The 6306-nt window shown below is 41.8% G+C and overlaps 1 long non-coding RNA gene across 1 annotated transcript; it reads right to left on the reverse strand.

Moving 5' to 3' along the window:
* Positions 1-212: 212 nt before the first annotated feature.
* On the reverse strand, positions 213-6161 carry LOC132531751 (uncharacterized). The gene is made up of 3 exons (XR_009544206.1): positions 5993-6161; positions 5752-5870; positions 213-627 (listed from the first exon to the last, which is right to left on the reverse strand). It is a non-coding gene; the product is annotated as an uncharacterized LOC132531751 (long non-coding RNA).
* Positions 6162-6306: the final 145 nt, after the last annotated feature.

Below are 6306 nucleotides of genomic sequence, written 5' to 3' on the forward strand. Positions count from 1 at the left end.
ATGACCCTTGGCCTAGACCCAGCAACCATCAGGGAGATTCCGAAGTGCCCACAGTTGGGCCTGTGACCTGTCTGTCCTCATCTTCACCATACAGAATTGCCGCAGGCTTGGCCTCACCTGTACAAACATTACAATGTTACCCTTTGTCAGAAAACCATCTGGGAGTTCCCTGTTGGCCTAGTAGTTAGGATTCTGGGCTTTCACTACCAGGTTCAAACCCTGGTTAGGGAACAGAGATCCCACAAGCCGCAAGGCATGGCCAAAAAAAAGAAGAAAATGAAGAAGGAAAAAAGACCATCTGGCTAACACCCTCACAAGGTGAGACATTCAGTAAGGCACCAAACAATACTCTATGAGCAGAAATGGTGCTGTGGTCAGGGAACAAGAGAACAAAAGTCACTGATTCCTTTACAGTCAAGGAAGGCTCTATCCCAGGAGAAGGGGAGTGTCAGTCACTTTGTAAGGAAAAGATGCTACATGGTAGGAGTTGCAACCAAAGAAGCAATTGGGGTGTGATGAAGAGTGTTCTCAGTCCCTGCGTGATCAGAAGATTTGGGCATCAGCTCTATGGCTCCCTGGTTGTGCTGTCTTAGGCAAGGTTCCCTCTGGGAGTTTTGGTTTCCTCATCTGCAAAATGGGAATAAGAATGAAAGCTATTTTGCGGGGTTATTATCAGGATTAAATGGTATGGGTATATATTTCTGCTAAAGCACATTACAAATGAAAAAGGAGACTAATAGAACAAATGGAATGAGAAAATAGGGGAAAAGGAATATGAACATCCTGCAAAGCAACCAGGCAAACTTTGTGGTACACTGGCATATATCCCAGTCTCATTTATGGCCCAAGGGGGCAGTTGACTCCTGTACCTCTCAGGGAACAGGCTAGCGAACAAGAAGAAAGCACGTTCGGGAGGCTCAGTTGGAATTGCTCCCTGAAAGATCATAAAGCTCTCCCCACTGCCTAGGCCTCTTTTGTCTCCAAAACCCTCTTTATAGACTGTTACACCACTGGCCACCCTATCTGTGACAGTCACCCCCATCTTTCCCAGGGTGCTCTTCCTTTCTTACCGTGACCTTAGAACCCAAAGGTTCTGCCCTTGGCCATCTTTTGACTCCGCACTCTCTCCTAGAGCAATCGGTTCTCTGTGGGGTTGATTTTGCCCTCCAGGGGATATTTGACAATGTCTGGAGATATTCTTGTTTGACACAACTGGTGGCGGAGGTGTGCTACTGGCATCTAGTGGGTAGAGGCCAAAGATGCTAAACTTCCTACAATGCCAAGAACAGCCCCTCCCCCCACCTCACCCATCCCCCCAACGACAAAGAATATGCAGACCAAATGTCAATACGGCCGAGGTTGAGAAACCCCGCTCTCCCTCTGGAAGTGCAATCAATGCCTTTACAGTTTCAACAGCCATTTATGGATGATCCCCAAATCTGTACATCTCTGTCAATTGCCACTGCTTCCTCTCCAATACCCTGGTCAGTCCACAGACACATCCGACAGCCAACCCAAACCCTTTATTTTTTCCCCATGTTCCTCCTCCTGGATAGTACTCCCATTCTATCAGTGTCCCAAGTTAGGAACCGCTAAGCCATCCTACACACACAACGGGACATCACTAAGTCTTGGTCATGTCTCTCAAATCCACCCCCTCCTTTCCATATCAGCTTGTGCTTCCTAGGTAATGCCGGGCATCATCTCTTCTCTGAACAATTCCAGCCACCTCCAAACTGACCTTTCTTTTCCCATCCATTCCTCCTGGGGTTACTTGTTATCTTCCCAAAACACTGACTCGAGTATGCTGCACCTCCAGAGTAGAGCCCAAACTCCTTAGCATTCCAAGATTGCTGTCAACCTGCTTTTTGAAGCTTATCTCTCATGAGACTCACCTCCCAGCCCCCCAGTCATACTAAATTACCTGCCCTTCCCATAACACATCATCTCCTTTTATACCTTTGCTCGAGTGGACTTGTCTCATGATGAGTGAATAACCTCCTTCATTCATCACTGCCTATGGCAAGTCTATTCATATTTGAGACATTGCTTCCATGAAGTCTTCCAGATTTCCCCACTGAAGTTAAAGTCTTCCTCTTCTGATCGCCATCACACTGTATCTTTTACAGAGCCTATAATATGCTTTGCCATTAACTACGTACACATTTGACTCCTCTGAGACTCTAAGCTCTGTGAAGGCAGGGGCTATGTTTTTACTTTGGTACCCCTCGTAGAAAATAACACATATCCTGCACGTAGTAGGCAGTCACTAAATGTTTAGGGTATTGAATTGAGAGATCTGAAAGAGGGCTTCTTTCTCCACAGTGCAGACAGAAAGAGAATTTTTATTAGAAAAGAACCATGAAGAAATTCCTTTTGTAAATTTTGGACTATTTTATGGATAAATGAATGTCTGATGCCATGAGTCTCTGTATGTTGGTCCTGAAAGGATAAACTGGAAATCAATGCCTTGAACAAAAACAAGTTAAAATCATGGGATGGAAAGGTGAAGAGTTAGCACAGCTCATTTACTAGCTGTAGTTCTCTTACACAGAATGCTCTCAGTTCACCCAAGACTATTGAGAACTTTTGATTTCCCTCTCTCCTCTCAAAATTTTACTCATCCTTTAAGGCCCAAGTTTTCAAAAAAACTTTCCTGATTTCTCCAGTCATAATTCATTTCTTCCTCAGTGCTCCCGTAGCACTTTGAACCTCACTTAATACTTATAACTTCCTACATTCTATTATTATTTTATTATTTCTATATATTTTTATTATTATACTTCTATAGGACAGAGGCCACAACTTAATCATTTCTGTTTCCTCCTCTGTAACTTGTCCAGTTCTTGGCACGTAACAGACCATCAACACTGAACTTAATGGAACCATCTAATTTTGAGTGATCCTGGAAGATCTAGCCCAAACTTCCCAACCCACACTGTATTCATTTGGACTGGGATTTGACAGTGGATTAAGAGATCCATCCCCTAAATAGATCTATGGCTTCCAAAGTGACTTGGCCCCCCTTGCCTATTAGGATGACCTAGAAGTGGGCCAGACCCTCAACAGCAGGAACACTTGTTAGCCCAGTAATTCCACCTGCCAAACACAACTGTGCCCCATAACCTCTACTTTTACATCTACCCCTGCCGCCTTTTCCCTTTAGGATAGTGGTTGTCAGCACATGGTCCATGAACCCCTGGAGTCCTTAGGGACAAAACTACTATAATAATACTGAGATGTTATTTGCCTTTTTAACTGTGTTGACATTTGCACTGATGATGCAAAAAGCAATGGTGGCAAAACTGCTGGCAACTTAGCAGGAGTGAGACGGTGGCACCAAATTGCAGTAGTAGTCATTGCATTCCTTCCTGCCATGCGTTTGCAATTTAAAAAAAATGCCAGTGTGCAGCCTAAAAAAAAAGTAAAAATAGAAAATAACATGCCAGTGTCAATTAAGAACATCCTTAATGAAGAAGTACAAATTAATAATTTTATAAACTCTTGACACTGGAATACAGATCTTTTTACTATTTTGTGTGAAGAAATGGGAAATATACATACAATGCTTCTGCATACCCAAATACGATGTTTCATAGTTTCTAAGAAAAAGCACTTGTGCAATTAAACTGTGAGCTCAAATCACCTTTGTTTGTTTTCAAATTAATAGACTTTATTTTTTTGAGTAGTACGGACAGTTCCCATACACCCCTCATGCTCTCCCTGTTTCTCCTATTACTAACATCTTGTATTAGTGCAGTATATTTGTTACAACTGATAAGCTAATAGTGATATTATAGCTATTAACTATATAGTTATATTAATAACTATATTTATATTTATATATATATAAATATATATATATTTTTATATATATATAGGTATATATATATAGGTGTATATATATATATTTATATTTTATATTATATTATATATATATAATATATATATATTTGTTACAACTGATAAGCTAATAGTGATATATATATATATTTGTGATTTGCAAATCACAAATATATATATATATATAAATATATATATATTTATATATATATTTATATATATATTTATATTTATATATTTATAACTATATTAATAACTATATTATATTAATATAACTATATAGTTATATTAATAACTATAATCATGGTTTACATTAGGGTTCATTCTTTATATTATACATTCTATGGGTTTTGACAAATATATAATGACATGAACTCACCACGACACCATCAGAGTATCATACAGAATAGTTTCACCCTTCTAAAAATCCTCTGCGCTACATTCTTCTCTCCCTTCCTCCCCCCCAATGCCTGGCAACCACCAATCTTTTTGCTACCTCCATAGTTTTGCCTTTTCCAGGTTATCACACAGTATGTAGCCATTTCAGATTGGTTTCTTTCAGTTAGCAATATGCACTTAAACTTCCTTCATGTCTTTTTGTGGCTTAATAGCTCATTTCATTTTATCACTGAATATTCCATCATATGGATGTGCTAGTTTATTTTACCCATTCACCTATTGAAGGACATTTTGGTTGCTTTCAAGTTTGAGCAATTATAAATAATGCTGCTGTACATTCACGTGCAGGTTTTGCGTGGGCATCAGTTTTCAACTCATTTGGGTAAATAACCAAGGAGCACAATTGCTGGATCATATGGTAAGAGTATGTGGAGTCTTGTAAGAAAATGCCAAAACTGTCTTCCAATGTGGCTGTACCATTTTGCAGTCCCACGAGTAATGGAAGCAGAGTTCCTGTTGCTCCACGTTAAGAGGCTCTGCATTTAAAAGAGCTGTGTAACTCAGTGAAGCAATGTTTTCCAAATGGCCATGCATATTTTACAAAATCATGCGTGAGTAAAAGGTCCATTCAAAGTGCAAGATATACCAATGATTTTAATGTAATAGAGCATAAAGTTCATTATATGATTTTCAATTTCACATCTGACTAACCTTTAAAAAACGACTACTTGTAAGTTTTGGTGTGGTACAAAAGAATATCCAGTTATCTAAACAGGCTATTAAAATGCTTCTCTTGGTCTTCCCTGGTGGCGCAGTGGTTGAGAGTCCGCCTGCCGATACAGAGGACGTGGGTTCGTGCCCCGGTCCGGGAAGATTCCGCGTGCCGCGGAGCGGCTGGGCCCGTGAGCCATGGCCACTGAGCCTGCGCGTCCGGAGCCTGTGCTCCGCGACGGGAGAGGCCACAACAGTGAGAGGCCCGCGTACCGCCAAAAAATAATAATAATAATAATAATAAAATGCTTCTCTTTTTTCCAACTAAGTATCGGTAAGGCCAGGTTTCCTTCACATACTTCAATCAACACCATTTCACAACAGATGGAATGCAGAAGCAGATACGAGAATCCAGCTTTCTTCAATGAAGCCAAACATCAAAGAGATTTGCATGTAAAATAATACTATTCTCATGTATATTCTTGGTATGGAAAATATACTTTTTCTCTTAAAAAGGTTATTTATATAAACATGTAATGGGTTTATTACTTTTTTCTTTTAGTGAATCAATACATATTTTAAACATTTCTCAGTGTAAATTTCCAATACGGTAAATATGGGAAAATATAGCCCATTATAAACAAAAGCTCTTTAGGGTTCTCCATAACGTATGTATCAGTGTAGAGGGGTTCTGAGACTCAAAAATGTGAGAACCCCTGGTCTAAGATGCCTTCCTCTGATCCTGCTGGTCAATCCCAGTACAGAGAATTAGATGTTACAATGCTGTTCAAGACTCACCTCTCTTAAGACTTTCCTTGATCGACCACTCTATTCATTGCCCCTACTCTGCATACCCTCTGCAGCTATGTTGTTCCGGTTTCCCCTGCTGCTTTCAAACCTCTGGTTCATGGCAGGTACTGGAAGAGAGAATAAAGAAACTTGCATACAGTCTCTAGACCGGGGCAGCCCTTCCAGGTGCGTCCTAATTCGGCGGGAACCTCTCTGGGAAGAGTCTGACATTTGCGCCCTCGCTGCTCACGTCTGGAGAGGCCTAATGGGTGCGGGGAGTGACCCAGGGAAGCTGCGGGATCTCGGAGTCTTCTTAGGTTGAAAGCGCGGAGAGGGATCGGGAGGCCTCAGGGAAGAGACTGGTCATTCGGTGGAAGAGAGGCAGGCCCGGTGACACCTTCGCTCCTCCTGGGTCACCGGGGAGGCCGGGGCCTGACCACGCCCCTTCGCGGCCGCTTCGCCCCGCCCCAAGGCTCCTCGCTCCGCCCTCTGCCGCCAAGCAGGGAGCCCGGCGCGGCCGACTAGGGCTCTTCACGACAGTCCCGGCACTTTCCGGCCGGCCTC

Source organism: Lagenorhynchus albirostris, chromosome 13 (genome assembly GCF_949774975.1).
Source record: "Lagenorhynchus albirostris chromosome 13, mLagAlb1.1, whole genome shotgun sequence".
Taxonomy (NCBI): Eukaryota; Metazoa; Chordata; class Mammalia; order Artiodactyla; family Delphinidae; genus Lagenorhynchus; species Lagenorhynchus albirostris.